Source organism: Staurois parvus, unplaced genomic scaffold (assembly GCF_062004578.1).
Source record: "Staurois parvus isolate SC_StPar_1 unplaced genomic scaffold, SC_StPar_1.0 ptg000207l, whole genome shotgun sequence".
NCBI lineage: Eukaryota > Metazoa > Chordata > Amphibia > Anura > Ranidae > Staurois > Staurois parvus.
In genome coordinates, this window is record NW_028318003.1 from 9,304,454 (window position 1) to 9,323,278 (window position 18,825).

The following is an 18,825-nucleotide window of genomic DNA, read 5'->3' on the forward strand; positions in this document are numbered from 1 at the left end:
ATTCTCACATCACATACACATCGTCCATTCTCATATCACATACACATCGTCCATTCTCACATCACATACACATCGTCCATTCTCATATCACATACACATCGTCCATTCTCACATCACATACACATCGTTCATTCTCACATCACATACACATTGTTCATTCTCACATCACATACACATCGTTCATTCTCACATCACATACACATCGTCCATTCTCACATCACATACACACCGTCCATTCTCACATCACATACACATCGTCCATTCTCACATCACATACACACCGTCCATTCTCACATCACATACACATCGTCCATTCTCACATCACATACACATCGTCCATTCTCATAACACATACACATCGTCCATTCTCACATCACATACACATTGTTCATTCTCACATCACATACACATCGTTCATTCTCACATCACATACACATCGTTCATTCTCACATCACATACACACCGTCCATTCTCACATCACATACACATCGTCCATTCTCACATCACATACACATCGTCCATTCTCACATCACATACACATCGTCCATTCTCACATCACATACACACCGTCCATTCTTACATCACATACACATCGTCCATTCTCATAACACATACACATCGTCCATTCTCACATCACATACACATCGTCCATTCTCACATCACATACACATCGTCCATTCTTACATCACATACACATCGTCCATTCTCATAACACATACACATCGTCCATTCTCACATCACATACACATCGTCCATTCTCACATCACATACACATCGTCCATTCTCACATCACATACACATCGTCCATTCTCACATCACATACACATCGTCCATTCTCACATCACATACACATCGTCCATTCTCACATCACATACACATCGTCCATTCTCATAACACATACACATCGTCCATTCTCACATCACATACACATCGTCCATTCTCACATCACATACACATCGTCCATTCTCACATCACATACACATCGTCCATTCTCACATCACATACACATCGTCCATTCTCACATCACATACACATCGTCCATTCTCACATCACATACACATCGTTCATTCTCACATCACATACACATCGTCCATTCTCACATCACATACACATCGTCCATTCTCACATCACATACACATCGTCCATTCTCACATACACCTAATTCACGCTTTTCCTTCACCATACAGTGTTGCAATTCTCATTTCATGTAGCAGATGGATCCATGTTGTCTGTAACATGTAATGTATCTTCTTCACATATTGCATAGACCAATCATTCACTCTGCTCACTCTTCTTCCAAGTTTCTATCAAATTTGCACTCACTGGCCACTTTATTATGTACACCTGTTTAATTGCTTTATAACACAAATTGCTAATCAACCAATCACTTGGAAGTAACTCAATGCATTTAGGCATCTAGACGTGGTGAAGATGAGTTGCTGAAGTTCAAACCGAGCATCAGAATGGGGGAAAAAAGGGGATTTAAGTGACTTTGAATGTGGCATGGTTGTCGGAGGCAGACAGGCTGGTCTGAGTATTTTGAAAACTGCTGATCTACTGGGATTTTCACGCACAACCATCTCTAGGGTTTACAGAGAATGGTCCAAAACAAGAAAATATCCAGTGAGCTGCAGTTGTGTGGACATAAATGCCTTGTTGATGTCAGAGGTCAGAGGAGAGTGGACAGACTGGTTCGAGATGACAGAAAGGCAACAGTAACTCAAATAACCACTCATTACAACCAAGGTATGCAGAATACCATCTCTGAATGCTCAACACGTCAAACCAGATGGGCTACAGCAGCAAAAGACCACACTGGGTGCCACTCATGTCCGCAAAGAACAGGAAACAGTGGCTACAATTCACACAGGCTCACCAAAATTGAACAATAGAAGATTGCAAAAACTTGGCCTGGTCTGAAGAGTCTCGATTTCAGCTGTGACATTCAGGTGGTAGGGTCAGAATTTGGTGTAAACAACATAAAAGCATGGATCCATCCTGCCTTGTATCAACGGTTCATGGATGTGAAGCCAACAAATCTACAGCAACTGCGTGATGCTATCATGTCAATTTGGACCAAAATCTCCGAGGAATGTTTCCAACACCTTGTTGAATCTATGCCATGAAGAATTAAGGCAGATCTGAAGACAAAAGGGGGGGGGGGGGCAACCTATTATTAGTAAGGTGTACCCAATAAAGTGGCCAGTGAGTGTACAAGTCTTCTTATATGTAACATGGCTTCAGTGTTTCCATCTTGTTTGTCTGTCCAGTGTAGTTATGTCACTTACCCTGAAGACATATAACAAGCACATACAGTAGTTAGTTCACATTCCATGTAGCACATACCTTGTCTATCTACATGGACTATACACTGCGCTGTTGCATTCCTGAAGACTAATCTCATTTAGCAGCTCATACAAGTGGGTAAGGAATTGCATCTTAAGGTCCCATACACATTGGGTGTCTAGCTCCAGTGCATAGGACTCTGGTGTTCAGCTGCATGCGGAGGGCACAGGTTCGCTGTCCAGACCCACTGCAGGCAACCTGAAAAACTATATGAAAGGCTGACAGCTGATGTGGCTGGACGCTGCACCTAGTCGTATGTACATGGAGGGCAGAAGGTTGCCCTAAACAGATGTACTGCTAGGTGCACAGTCCAGCCCCATGCAGCTGCAACAGCTCATAGAGTTTGACAGGTTGCCTGCAGTGGGGTTGGATGGTGCACCTGTACCCCCTGTCTGCAGCTAAACACCCACTTATCACAGGGACTGTCAGATGTTATTCAAAAATAACTCAAACCAAAAAGTTATTATTTTATGTTTAAAGTGTTAGTTCACTTGTACAGGAAATCTGTAAAAGTAAACTAACATTGGACCCCCCCATCTCGCTGTATGTCCATGTGACAATGCTGAACAATCTGTCTAGTCTGTCATGGCAGCTCTGGGCAGAGAGGAACTAAAGCAGCAGGGACTTCCAATCCATGGACTGGTGGAGTGGCTTGCAGGGGCTCAGGATCGCAGGAGGGAAATACAGTGAGATTGGAAGGGGGGGGGGGGGGGGGTTTGAGGGGATCCAGTGTCAGGTCACCTTTTTTTCAGTAAAGGTGAACTAATACTTTAACCGTAAAGAATGGTTAGACCTTCTGTCACATTTTTTCCACATCTTGGTGGGGAAATTTCCCTTCACTTCCTTCCCCAGAGACACACCAGGAAATGACAGGAAATTGCTCCGTAACCCTTGGTTCACATTAGCGATCAGGCTCGCTGCAGGTGCAGCAATTGCACCTGTTTTCGCACCCGCATTCGAATTGTGCTGCTCTTGCGAGACACACGGTGCTGCTATGCATTCTGAATGGTACCCCCACGCATCTCGGGAACCGCATAGTCGAAAAAGCAATGCAGTTTCACTGCAGCCCTGTTTTCCGGAAGGTGCCTGCACCTTTTTCCAGTGGGAAACGCGGCCTATTTCAATGAATGGGCTGCCGTGATCAAGCAAACGTTGGCCGCAAGTAGTGTGAACCAAGGGTAAGAGATTATGGGGATCCACATGAAATGGTCATAGTCCAAAATGTGTTTATAGCCTTTTCTTAGAAGCTGTGATAGAGAGTCTTACTTGTTTTAAGTATATCCTGTCTTTCAGATCTGTGCAACTCCTGTGTTTTTGTCCCGGACAGTATAAAATAAAGATCTTGGTGCCCCCCCTAGCTACTGTATATCTGTGGCTCCTTCTACTTGTCTTCATTCTTTGATGTTCATGTATTTGTATATGAAGCCATGCTGAAAAAGGAAACACTTGATGCTTTTTATCAGATATCTGCAAACCTTCAAGAATAATCTATATTTTCACTCTCAGCCTGGGTTCACATCAGTCCGGTGCGGTACATCGCATGTGATTCACACAGGAGCCGCACCGCATTCCTGTACAAATCACATGCAATTTGTGTGCAGTGCGATTGGAGCCATACATTTTGTATGGCTCTAGTCGTACCGTACTCGCACCAAAAACATGCAGGATCCTTTTTGGGTCTGCACTAGAATCGGATCTCATAGGTATTCACACCTATGCGATCCAAATCTGTAGATCGCACCGCGATTTGTGGACCGATGTTGGGGTGTCGTTAACTTAACATACACACCCGCATCAGTCCATGTGAACGGGATGCAATTGTGATGCGGAATTCGAACTGAAAACGCTGTGAATTCCGTACCACATAAGTGTGAACCAGGGCTTAAAGTTGTTGTAAAGACTGTTTTTTGTTTTTTTTTTTTACATAACAAATATGTCATATGTACTTGCTCTGTGCAATGGTATTGCACGCACTTCCGGTTCCACTGTCCTACGTACTACGTCACTTCCGGTGATTGGAACGCACGTCGGTGTGCTGCGTTCCAGGGGGCCATCTTATGTATGGGAGATTCTGTAAGCTGTCATCTGCTGCTGACTGTGGGATCTCTGTAAACTACCCTGGAGTTTGTGATGATTGTGGATTCATTTTATGGAATTAATATTCTGGTTTTTATCTTTAAAAATGTGAGTGGCCTGGTACTTGATGATTGATTTAACCGGGTGTTGCAGTATTACGCTGTTATTTTGTTTTTTCCCTACATTACATCCCAAGTACCACCCTACCCGTACCCTTCTCTCCTCATAGGACCTCCTTCTATCTTGCTCCCTGGTCTCCTCCTCCCATGCACAACTGCAAGACTTCTCCAGGTCCTCCCCCATCCTCTGGAACTCACTACCCTAATCCATCAGATTGTCGCCTTCCCTCCTCACCTTCAGGCGCTCCCTTAAAACCCACCTCTTCAGGGAAGCCTACCCCACCCTTACCTAACAGCTGTCCTCCTTCATTCCTCCTACCACTCCACCCCCCACAGCCACTTCCTCCTGTACCACTACCCCCTCCCTCCTAGATTGTAAGCTCGAAAGAGTAGGGCCCTCTAGCCCCTCATGTGCTGTTTGTTGTTGCTGTACTGTTTCATGTATTGTCCCCCCTCTATAGTACAGCGCTGAGCAAACCCTTTGGCGCTATATAAACTCGATGTAATAATAATATCTCTGGGAAGTGAAATTGGGTGGTCTTGGAAATTGGAGGAAAGCTTTCCTGTGGTGGAGTGGAGATCTGGAGGCATATTATAAGGGTCTAGAGTCCCATAAATACCTAAAAGGCGTTTTTGTCACTATAATCTGATGAGTGCGGTATTTAATGGTTTGAGCACTAATTTTTGGTGGAAGCACACTTTTTTGGAAAAATGACTTTCTGAATATCCAAGGAGTTTTTTTCAATTTTTGACTTTATATGTTTAATATTATTTATTATTATTTATATATATTTGATTCAGCACTATATCAAATTATTTTGCGCAGTTTGTGTTGATTGTACACTTCAGGTGTGTATTTTAAGATAACAACACCCTGAAATTGGTTTGCAAAACGCAGTTCAATGTGCAGAATCGGATCGCATGGGTGTGAAGACCAATGTGATCCGATTCTGGTGCGGACAAAAAAAGGGTCCTGCACTATTTTGGTGCAGATGCGGTGCGATATAACAATGTATGGCTCAAATTGCACCGCACAAAAATCGCATATGATTTGCACAGAAATGTGGTGCACTTCTTGTGCGCATCACATGCGATGTGCCGCACCGCATCAGTGTGAACCTGGGCTAAGCCTCATAACAAGTTAAAGAAAATATAAACGCAATTATTAAAATCTTCTATAATCTTAGCATGCTGATGTAATTGCAAAAAGTGCTTTTCAAGCTCCATTCACATGTTGTGGTGTGTTAACGTTCATTAAGTCACATATTAACGTGACTTGTGTTAAGGTATCCTATTGAAATGAATGGGCTGTCAATGCACCCTAAGGTCTCATGTACACTGCAGCTGATAATCTTACGTTCAGGAGCTTTTCTGCGTTTTTATCAGCAGCCCCTGAACTCTCCCTAATGTTTTCCTGTGTCCATGTACACATCGTTGTTTACAGTCATTTTTTTTAACACACCAAACTTGCGTTCAGGAGTAGATTTATTTATTATTTATTTCAGGTACTTATATAGACCATCAATTTACCCAGCGCTTTACATACATATATTGTACATTCACATCAGTCCCTAACCCTCAAGGGGTGTACAGTCTATGGTCCCTAATTTACATTCATACATACACATACTGGGGACAATTTAGACAGGATCCAATTAACTTACCAGCATGTCTTTGGAGTGTGGGAGGAAAACGGAGTACCTGGAGGAAACCCACGCAGTCACAGGGAGAATATGAAAACTCCAGGCAGGTGGTGCCGCACTTCTTGTGCGGATCACATGCGATGTGCCGCAACGCATCAGTGTGAACCAGGGCTAAGCCTCATAACAAGGGTTGGGATTCGAACCAGCGACACTGGTACTGTCAGGCTGACGTGCCAACCATTTAGCCTCTGTGCTGCCTCATTTTATCAGCGTTTCAAACGCCAAGCACTTGTAAATGCGTGTAAACACGGCTAACCATATTTAGAAGCGTTTGTGTTTAGAAGCGTTTTTTAACTGTTCCATGTCCAAATGCTGTCCAGAGCCTTTTTTCATCATCAGAAATGCATGCAAAGCGTTTTCCATGTATTCAAATGGACCCGGTACACCAGCGCAGTCAGTTCCATGTTTTGCGTGAAGGAAAAAAATGGTAGAACGTGCTGCATAATGTTCATGATGGGATCCATAGTGAATACAGACAGAAAAGATAGGAAATCTCAACACATTCTGCTCTCTCTGCTTCTGCTCTCTCTATTTCTCTCAAAATGTCTGAAATAGTTAATTTTTTGCTGTTTTTCAGTGCATTCTGGGCATTTTGGAAGGTCTCCTGATGTCTTTAAAAAACGCTTCTAAATGCAAATGCACATAAACACGGTATGCAAACGCGGCTAAACAGACGTTTTTTAACCTACGTTTTCCAGCAGTCAGTTTCCATCTTTCAGAACTGTCCCATGTACATGGAGCCTAATGCTGAGAAAATGAGAAGTGACTTTTTTTTGTAACGCACTTCTATGCACTCCATGAATGCTGCAATGCAGGTGCACTGTCTTAGTGCATTAGAATGCCATTTGCAATGAATGCAACCGTATTGCAGTAATGTATTTTACTGCCATATCATACATTGTGGTGTGCTATATTGTGTGCATGACACCACCTTCATGTAAATGGACTCTTTCTCTATTTAAATCTGCAGGTTTATCAGAATAATACCTGCTGTTCTGAACTTCCTGTTATAGGGTGGCATCGATCTGTCCCTGTCTCCCATTTGTGTTCATATGTTGTCACCTTGTCACAAATGCTGCCATTGGAAACTACAAGCTACTGTTCCAACACATGGTACTCAACATGGGCCTCTGTTGTCGCAATCAGGAAACCCTCCCTGAGAAATGCCGCGCAGTCATCTAATGCATGTAGACAGGAATTGGCTGCAAAAAGGCCGCAGGAGACCAACAGCACTGAGATGCAACAAAGGATGAAAACAGTATTTTCTAAAAGTTAAAAAAAAAAAAAGTCAATTATATGATACACAGTGCTATAGCAAACTAAATGATTTACATCTACTTTAGCGATTGAAGTTCTGCATCTATTCATCCCCATCATTTTCTTCTACACTGAATTGTAGCCATGCTGTGCACAAGGTGTGACTTCTTCTGGCAGACGGTTGCTATCATCCTGCCCCACCCCTGTAGATTGTCTCTCTGTCATTGTCCAAGTATTTCAGTTGACTTCACACAAAGCACACACCCTACCTGAGTGACTGCGCCTCCTGTTCCTGGCGCTCTGCCCAGAGGTGGTGAGCCTTGGCTGTGCATTTTCTGCCCTTTTTTGGAAGTAGAAAAAAAAATGCTTTTCATTCTCCTCCCAGCAGCTAGCACATTTAGAAGTCTTGCGTGATCTACAGGGTGTGGAGTCTAGGAGTGGCATGGAGTATGTTAAATCTCTTTAATGGTAATGCATTTAGAATGTAAGGGAAGGTAGAACAGAAACTAGCCGAGTCCATGCACTGATAGAAAAAATACTAGCCCAGCATTAAAATAATATAGATGAACACATTAATAAAAATGTATAGTAAACCTAAAGGTTGCACACGACTATTTAAAGTATGGTAAACCCAAAGCAAGCATTTATTATATTGCAGCTTACCAGGGGCGGACTGACAACTCATGGGGCCCCCGGGCAATAGGGCATCATGGGGCCCCTGTGTCCTTGCCCAAACTCAAAAAAGCCTATGAAAAAGGTACCAAGGGCATCTCATGGTGCCCCCTACTGATTGCATCTAATGATTAGTAAGTTGCAATATATTAAATTTTTTGGTTTTGGGATTAATACTTCTTTATTCCCCCTCATGGTTTTTGCCTTCTTACCCATATTGCCGTGTTCTCTTCAAACTGTATACTTGCCTGCAAAATGAATGCAGCATTGTCCCACTGGGATTCTCTGTTCAGTGACATAGAATGGGTCTCATGTTGCCATCCTGGTCCTGTTCGGTTGCATGCCTCTTCCAGGTTGAGTCAGCCAGCTCCCAATGATGTGCCCGACTCGCTCTGTGTACCCGGTTTTGCAGCCTCCTGGGAGATGTGATGTAAGTATCCCAGGATGCTGCAGGACCAGGGACATGTCATTCTGCATCGTCTTCTGGGACCTGTCACGTGTCCCACAAGACTTCAGGGAGGGTGGATAGGAAGACAACTTCCATTTCCGATCGCCTAGGAGATCGCAGCAGAAGTAGGAGCAGGTACCTATCAAATATGGGTACCCCCCCCCCCGCTCCCCAAAGGTGCCAATCCTTAATGGGGAGTGGGGGACCAATCTTTAAAGCGGAACTTCCCCTTTTGGGTGGAACTCCGCTTTAATGCTTTTAACTGAGACAAATACACACTATAGAGGGATATGCTTTGTTCATATTTCATGGCTGAGGTTTACAACCACTTTAATGGAACATACTCCCTTTTGAGAGTAACGTCCTGTTTTAAATCACATTTTGCTGCATCAATATGCACTTAAAGCAGAGCTACGAAAAAAAAAAAGTCAGGAGCTACAAAAAGTATAGCTGTTGATTTTTAAAATACAGACACTTACCTGTCCCCTCAGACCAGCGGTGTCCTCACCACCATTGGTTTCACCGGCCGTCTTCCGGGTGCCGGTATCTTTAGTGTGGGCACCTGGCTGTGACAGCTTGCAGCTTCACAGCTGGGTGCCCACTGCGCATGCGCGAGAAGCGTTGCACTTTGTGAATGGCCCCATAGTCTTCTGGGACCTGTCACGGGTCCCAGAAGACTACGGAGAGGGAGAGAGGGAGGACAACTTCCAATTCCTATCGATACCTAGGATCGCAGCAGAATTGGGAGAGGGTACCTGTCAAATTCGGGTACCCGCGCCCCAAAGGTGCCAATCCTTAATGGGGAGTGGGGGACAAAGACTTAAAGTGGAATGTCCCCTTTTGGGTGGAGCTCCGCTTTAATGTAGAAATCTCAATTATTCTAAGTGTCTAGGCCACATCTTTGTGCAGCTAAGCTCATTTTTAAAGCTAGAATCTGTAGTATTTTACATGAGTGTACTCATATTAAAATATATTTATTCCCATGAAAAAAAAGTCATATATTTTTCGCAGACAGTTTGCTATGCTGATGCATAAGTGGATGAAGCAGCTGTACTAAGAAGGAGCGACATTTATTAGTATAATCGTATCATGTGCACAAAAGAAGTGATTCCCACAAGCGGAGATCATTTTGGCCCAGGAGCTACAAAAGTTGGTGTCTGGTTTCTGAAAGCTCCAGTTATAAGGTGTCAAAATTGAGCTGTCTATGCTTGGGATCTTGCTTATCTATTTTTCTTAGCAGGGTAGAAACTTGGCCCAGTGGGGGTTTTTTTGTGTTTTTTTTTTTTTTCTCAAGCATGTACCGTGTGATGAATATGCCACGAAGGGCACCTTTTCAGGGTACAGGGAGGAGGGTTGGATCTGTGAGATGATGAACCGAAAAGTCTTGAATGACTTTAGTGATGTGTATTACACACATTGGAACTTGGAGCAGATTATCATTCAGACGCCAAGTAAAGGGTTTATGGGTAGAGTCCCCCAGGGTGAAGATACAGAAAATATGCAACATATTTAGATTGTAAACTCTCATAAGCAGGGCCCTCCGAACCTTCTTGTCTTGAATTGTACTGCCTCCCTTATTTCTGCGCAAACTGTTGGCACTATATAAATATAAAAATGATACTGCAGATAGCCAGACCTTGGATGTGGTGGCTGCATTCATTTTCTTTTTTCAGGCTAAAGCCTATAGATTAGTCCGTTTTTTTTTTTTTTGTTCAACCAGTTGGTTAAATGAAAAAAAAAAAACCTGATTTGATTCCCAAGTCCCCACACTTGATGTGGATGGAGGAGCTATTGTATCCCGACAGTGGAGAGAGTTCCCCATTTTCAGAATACAATGATCAGTGCTGCAGTCTGTAGCCTGCAGTGCTGATCAAGCAGGGAAAATCCAATAGGGTGGTTGTATTGAAGTCGATTGGTAGATTGACTTCTGTACAACCTTAGTGCCCATACATGGATTGAAATTCAGCTTGACCCTGCTGAACCAGCCACATTTTGATTCATCTATTTTCAGTTTTTCTGCAAGGAAAAAAATATTATCTGTCGATGCTGATCCAGTGTGCTTCCTGTGCACTGAACTGTTATCTCAATGTTATCAGCTTTCTGAGCTATTTTCTGTGACCTACAGAACACCTCTTGCTATGTAAAGTGGATATAAAAAGTCTACACGCCCCTGTTAAAATGTCAGGTTTCTATGATGTAAAAGAAATGGGATAAAGATAAATCATTGCAGAACTTTTTCCACCTTAAATATAACCTATAAACTGTACAACTCCGCTGAACAACAAACTGAAATCATTTAGGTGGAGGGAAGTAAAAATAAAACTAAAATAATATGGTTGCATAAGTGTGCACACCCTTAAACTAATACTTTGTTGAAGCACCTTTTGATTTGATTCCAGCACTCAGTCTTTTTGGGTATGCGTCTATCAGCATGGCACATCTTGACTTGGCAATATTTGCCCACTCTTCCTTGCAAAAACACTCCAAATCTGTCAGATTGTGAGGGCATCTCCTGTGCACAGCCCTCTTCAGAGCACCCCACAGATTTTCAATCGGATTCAGGTCTGGGCTCTGGCTGGGCCATTCCAAAACTTGAATCTTCTTCTGGTGAAGCCATTCCTTTGTTGATTTGGATGTAGGCTTTGGGTCGTTGTCATGCTGAAGGATGAAGTTCCTCTTCATGTTCCACTTTCTACAAGAAGCCTGAAGGTTTTGTGCCAATATTGACTGGTATTTGGAACTGTTCATAATTCCTTCTACCTTGCCTAAGGCCCCAGTTCCAGCAGAAGAAAAACAGCCCCAAAGCATGATGCTGCCACCACCATGCTTCACTGTGGGTATGGTGTTCTTTTGGTGATGTGCAGTGTTGGTTTTGTGCCAAACATATCTTTTGGAATTATGGCCAAAAAGTTCAACCTTGGTTTCATCAGACCACAACACATTTTCTCACATGCTTTTGGGAGACTTCAGATGTGTTTTTGCAAAATTTAACCGTGCTTGGATGCTTTTCTTCGTAAGAAAAGGCTTCCGTCTTGCCATTCTACCCCATAGTCCAGACGTGAAGAATACGGGAGATTGTTGTCACATGTACCACACAGCCAGTACTTGCCAGGTATTCCTGCAGCTCCTTTAATGTTGCTGTAGGCCTCTTGGCAGCCTCCCAGACCAGTTTTCTTCTTGTCTTTTCATCAATTTTGGAGGGACGTCCAGTTCTTGGTAATGTCACTGTTGTGCCATATTTTCTCCACTTGATGATGACTGTCTTCACTGTGTTCCATGGTATATCTAGTGTCTTGGAAATTCTTTTGTACCCTTCTCCTAATTTATATCTTTTCGCAATGAGACCCCTCTGATGCTTTGAAAGCTCTCTGCGGACCATGGGTTTTGCTGTAGGATGTGACTAAGAAAATGTCAGGAAAGACCTACTAGAACAGCTGAACTTTATTTGGGGTTAATCAGAGGCACTTTAAATGATGGCAGGTGTGCACTGACTCCTATTTAACATGATTTTGAATGTGATTGCTTAATTCTGAACACAGCTACATCCCCAGTTATAAGAGGATGTGCACACTTATGCAACCACATTATTTTAGTTTTTTTATGTTTACCCCCCTAAAATATTTCAGTTTGTTTTCCTAGTGAGTTGTACATTTTATAGCTCACATTAAAGGTGAAAAAAGTTATGAAATTATTTATCTTTGTCTCATTTTTTTACATCACAGAAACCTGACATTTTAACAGGGGTGTGTAGACTTTTTATATCCATTGTATGGTGTTAAGGTAAGGGGGAGGTGTTTGTAGTCTAAATTGGGGCAGTGCAGTGAGTGAGCGTTGTCATGTTGTCACCCTAGGACAGAGAGTGTGTTACTGGCAGGATCACCAGCTGACAGTAATGAAAAAAAGAAGTCAGAAATGAAAAGTAATGCAGTCATCACATCTCAGGACTGGAAATCTGCATAATTTTCTGTTTTTGGGCTTCGATCAGCTTTAAGTAGGTTCATCCAAATAAATAGTAAGTGCACGTGGACCGAGCATTTTGCTAATTTTTAACACATCCGCACAATGAAAAATCTCCACACTAAATGCTTCTCCTTCACTTTACATAATGCATTAAAGCTTTAGATTTTTTTTTTTAACCAGCACAAGGGAAGGTGCTTACTTTGAATGAGAAGTGTCCTTTGTGCTGGCTGCTGCTCTGTCGTTGAAATACAAAGTCTTTGCCCCCCTCTCATATCCCCAGCTGTCATTTTCTGGTGCACAGGGGCGGACTGACCATTTGGAAACTCGGGCACTGCCCGGGGTCAGTAGGGGACCCCATGAGATGCCCCTGGTACCTTTTTCATAGGCTTTTTTGAGCTTGGGCAAGGACAAAGGGGCCCCATGATCCCCTATTGCCGGGGGCCCCATGAGTTGTCAGTCCGCCTCTGCTGATGCAACAGGGGTAATACAAGTTGCTGGACCTGTCGAAGGCCCTCGTCAAAAGTGCCAGCTATGTCCACCCTTTTCTCCCACCTCCTCCATTCATAAAAGTCGTATTTTTGCTGCTCACAATGAAAAGTGCTCTGTGAATGGAGGATAGGTGGATGAATGATGGGCCTGCCTCCTCCATTTATAGGGCGTTTTATGATGCAATTATTTAAAAATGCAAATATATCTGTGTTTAAAACCTACAGCACCTTGTAGTCTTCTGGGACATGTGACAGGTCCCAGAAGGCTACGGGGACCATTCAGAAAGCGCAGCGCTTCTCGCGCATGCGCAGTGGGCACACAGCTGTGAAGCCGCAAGCTTTCACAGCTGGGTGCCCACACTGAAGATGCCGGCGCCAGGGAGAGAAGACAGCTGGTTAAACCAACCATGGTGAGGACACCGCTGGATCATGGGACAAGTAAGTGTCTGTATTTTAAAAGTCAGTAGCTACAGTTTTTGTAGCTGCTGACTTTTATTTTTTTATTAAATCAACTGGAACTCCGCTTTAAGCAAATACAACTTTGTTGTCTCAACCTGTGATTGGACAATAGGGCCTTATTCACACCTGAGTGTTTTGTAGCTCATAGCTCTAAAGTGCTCAACATCCAAAATCCTATGCATTTCAGTTGTGTCTGTTCACATCGAAGTGTAGTGTCCAATAAGTACATGAGCTTCTTTAAAGCTGCAAGCATTAGGACCCAATAGACTTCAATAGGAGTGGCTAAAAAATGCATGAACACGCATAGAAAAACACAGAAAAACCTAGGCAGGGTGAGTATGTGTATTTTGTGTGAAAGTGCACTTGCCCTTGAAGCCAAAATGAGCAGAAGAGCAGCAATCATGTTGGGATCATCGTATGATAATACTATAATACTGGGATTTCATCTGCATTGCTCAACTGCCTTTTTGTACGAACCTCAGCATCCTCCTCTTTTGTATTAGCACCAACTAATATTGCTTTGTTCTGAATCAAAGATAGTTGCTCAGCATTTGGAAGATGTCCAACAGGAAGTATGTCAAAATGAAATACCTTAAGAATGTTGATAATCCATCAGGGCTAAAGATGCATCAGAGGTGTATCATTTAGGTTCTAGCCAAGACCTTGCTGAAAGCATTCTTTTGTCAACTCTGTAGCTGGAGATTATTGAAATGATAAAAGAACAAAACTGATTATGTACAATATAATAAAAAAAATGTAATACTGTATTAAAATATGTGCAAAGTAATTACAAAATGGACAATTTCAAATCAACCGAATACAATAAAATTCAAAAAACAAATTGATCTATGAGGCCATTTAATGCAGAGATTGAATATTGGTGTCTGCTCCATGCTATACACTGCAGTACTACTGCACATCTTTGCAGCCCATTCATTAAGGTGTCCTTTTATGAAACTGACATCAGCGGTGATTCTGAGGATTGTTGCTGATCTCCGATCATTAGTGGTTTAGGAAACAGAGATGATCAGTGGAGAACATGTTCTCTGCTGATCATTTTAGCACACAGATGGTCAGTGTATGAAGGAGCGATGTCAGCCCTTCACTGGCGATCTGTGTTCTCCCTCCAGATTCTCCAGTCCAGAGCTGGAAAATCGGGGGGGAACTGCAAACAAGGAAGCGATAATTTACCGCTGCTTAGGTGTTTGACTGATCTCTTACTGTAATCTTGGGAGATTATAGTATTAGCAGTCGTTTTCCAGCGTTCAAAGCATTTGTAGATTGCTTCTCTCCTCATTCAGAGAAGCGATCTACACCTCTTCATAAAAAGGCATTCAAAGGAGAACTGTGGCGGAGAACTGCGCGGCGGTCATTTACCGCTGCATGATAAAAGGACACCTAAATGGAAGCTGAAGTGTATCATGTTTTTTGTTTTTTTTTTCTTAAGCAGCAGTGATTTGTGGTCAGGTCCTCTTCTCTCCAGGACTGCAGTGTGGCCGGGCACTTCTGTGTCATCAAATGTAATACAGAACCAGCATGGTATGTCCCAATCAGAATGGGACATGGATGCTAGACCTGCATTGTACATTATTATGGTGACATGGGGATCATCAACACGACCAGTTGGAGACTGCCAAACATTTCCAGAAGGGCAGTTTTAATATTTATTAACTGCCTGGAATTATGACCTTTATATTACATAGTTTTGGCAAATCTAGAGGGAATTGTACAGTTGAATTGTAGAGGGTATAATCAGCTTAAGGCCACCTGTACTCAGCAGTAGGCCTATTTCTTATCTGTCATCTGCCATCACTGTAGAAGTAATGGAGCCTAGCTGGAACAGCTTGTAAGGTTCATTGAACTCTGTGTGGTATGGGCTTGGAGACAGTGACAGAAACACTTCCAGCCAAGAACTACCCTTGTCACAAAGTTTTAAAAGAGACTTGTTTTTGTCTTCAGGGATCAACATAGGATTTTCAGGAGAACTGTCCATCCCTGGCAGCAATCATAGTGGTCCTTACTGTCTACTCTAGAAGTAAGCATTTGCACAGGTTGAATTCGATAGATACACATTTTATTCCTCCTCGCGCTAAAAACCTATGACATAGTAGCTTACAGAAGAAACAATAGAGGGAGAGTGGTTTATATTATGTAGTCCTTCACCTGTCACAGGTCTACAGTGTTAGGTGACATACCAGCCAGGAATTTTTCTTTTAGTCTTTGCAGTAACAGCACTCCCATCCTTCGCACATATTGTGACATATGTATTTGTGAAGAATGATTCATTAAGGATCAGTTTTAGGTAATTAATCTGGAGGCCATCATATGTGGCTCTCAGTAGACATAGGACTCATTAACATCACAGTGTTGCAGTAATGTGTGTGTTACCGCAGTTCACAACAATACACATTACATGCGCTGTGCTGCTGTTCATTGTGAATGGCACGCTAAAGAATCTTTACAATGCAACTGCATTAATAATTAACTATAGTACGCCATACTAACAAAAGTACAGCAGATGAAAATAGGTGCATTCAAATTAATGAGCTGCCTTAACACAACGCATGTTAATGAGTGACAGAACACATGCATTAAATGCTCTGTAATGAGCTGCTCTGGTGTGAATGGGTCCTTATGCTGGCCATAGATGGATCAAAATTTGGCTGGTTCATTAGGGACTGGCCAAATTTAGATCCACATATGGCCGTTCCCACTAAACAGAATTCAATCTAATGATCAAATTCAGTCAAAGCGGAGTATTAGAAAACTCTTATCTATCAACAGCTGCAGCCGCTGATCAGTGTATTCTGACTCTTGGAGGAGTCCTGCTGTCAGATTTACAATGGTAAAGTGGGAAGGATTCTTTCATCCATCTCGCTTGTATGTATGGGGAAACCTGTTTGTTTTTTTGGGGGGGGGTTTTCTATGGCCAGGGTTAGAGTAGCTCTCCAGCAGGTGCCCTGTACAGGTGTGTGTTTTTTAAGGGCAGGACAGCCATCAGCAACACATCCAATATCATCACACTGATTGGAGTCAAGGTTGGCTCACTCCTGGCTCCAATTAGCTCTGGGAGAAGTCATTAAGCTAGGGCCTCACATACTTTTTCCTCCCTGCACTGTGAATGTTTACATGTTATGTGCAATTAAACCATGGCAACATCTAATGTTTGTGTAGTATTATGTTCAGCAGACTGTGTTCTTCTATTGTTGTGACTTAGATGACGTTCAGAGCACATTTTATGCCCAATTCATGCAAAACTCCACGTAATCCCAAGGGGTTCACATACTTTTTCTTGCAACTGTATATGTGGGGAAAAAAATGGAGATTCTACCATTTACAAAACTATTTTAAAGTTTTACTCCTGGTAAACTGCCAACAAGGGATATGCATACATATATGTATGTACCAAATTTCTGTCCATCCAGTCCTGTGATTCACCCAGCCCCATAGCACTGCACAGACAAGCAGATACAGAATACAGTGGTGTCATTATTCTACCCCCAGTCTGTGGCTAGACAGTGAAGGATGAAGCAGCAGGAAACTGATGTGTCATTTGTCTGCTCACTTTGCTGTCTCCAGCAATCAGCATGTCAGTGCACACCTGATTGGTTTCAAGTCTTCAAACAAAAATGTACGTCTAGGTTGATTTCCCCTGGAGGTAAACCAACAGTGCTCCAAAGCTCACAGTGTCTTCCTGGCACTTTAAACAGCATAGAAGTATAAGTTGAAGAGCTAGCAACTCATTCTCCCGATAAAAGTACTTTATTCATAAAGGGTACAGGGTGCAAGTTACAGTAGCCTACGCGTTTCGGGGAAAAAAACCCTTATTAATAGATTTCAAGTCTTGCCCTTTGTTTTTAATGACGCATTACTGACTGCAGCTGTGTATTTTATCTCTTCCTAGCGTTCAAATATGAGTGCCCATTCACATCTGAACAGGAGTGGTAACTCATTTACATAGGTGTGGTTAAGCCCCTTTAGTGTACCTTAAATTTAAACCAGCCATACAAGAAAGAATGGGATTTCTACTTGCAATGCATTTCCATGCAGCAGGGGCCCGCTCACACCAATAGTTGCAATAAAATGCAGCTGCCAGTGTACAGTGTGGTGACATTATTGTTGATATGCTGCAATCAGCACATTGCACTGTTTACTTTTTTTATATTAACTTTACTGAAATGGCACAAGGTGACAGTTCTATTGGCCACAGCACAGTGCAATGTGTTGGATTGTATTGCACTGTGCTGCACTGAGAAAAGGACCTGCAAGCTTGATTTTTTCAGCACACCACTGCACCTTGGTGATGTGAATTGGTCTGGTAGGAAACAAGGATTTTTGCATTGCCTTGTAATAGGAATATGTGGGGCAAGGCTGCCCAGTGCAGTCCCAATGACCCTGTTTACTGCAGGAAAATGGACAAATGTAAGGCCCCATTCATGGGGCCACTTGCAGAAAGCTGCAGGAGACCCAGCAGGGGGTTTCCAGTGATAAACTCTGGATGGGAAGCCTCATTCAAATCAATTTGTGACCAATCTCATTCGTCAAGCAGCGATTACTTGCAAATGATTGGCCCTGGACACATTTTATAGCACAACCACTTTTTTGGGGCCAAAATACAGCAGTCCATTCACAGATGGGTCCTGGAAAATAGTTTACTGATACTGGAATATAAAATGGGATGTCAGCTACCTCTATGAAAAGGCAGAAATGAAAACTGAGCTGCCCTGGTGATCATTGATCTTTGTTAGTTATGAATGCCACCATTCACATCCTAGCTAACATTTATCACAGGCATGAAAATGAAAGTGATCGATTCTGGAGCTCGCCTTTCAGCAGCCTTGAACAGGTGGTTTTTTCATTACCTATAGATGCCCAGCTCATTATCTCATTTGTCACTCATGCAGTGTGATTGTACGACTCCAGTTTCTGTGCAGTTTCGGATTAGTGAAACATTACTTTAGGTTCTTTTTCCTGCATTTATAACGTGCTCATTTGCATAAGCTGTGAACTACAGGAAATGTAGTCCACACAGTTATGTATTTTGTAACATATCTGGTCTAGTGACTAAAACTACTAAGGGTCCTTACACATGGTACTAATGTTTGAACATCAGTATTCCTGGCCGAAATATCAGGTGTTTTTTTTGCGGTTATGTTTTGCGCATATTTTTGCATACGCACACACGAGTAAAATTAATTCTAACCTCTTCAAATTAGCATTTTACACACATATTTGCGAACATGTAAAATACTGACCTGCACCTCAGATGTCTTGATTTTTCTATGTGGGCTGTTCCA

The 18,825-nt window shown here is 42.6% G+C and overlaps 1 protein-coding gene across 1 annotated transcript in view; it reads left to right on the forward strand.

The window, feature by feature from the left end:
* LOC149461278 (myosin-10-like) overlaps positions 1 to 18,825 on the forward strand; it is a 293,209-nt gene that overhangs the window by 67,905 nt on the left and 206,479 nt on the right. The gene's annotated exons all lie outside the window — the stretch shown is intronic.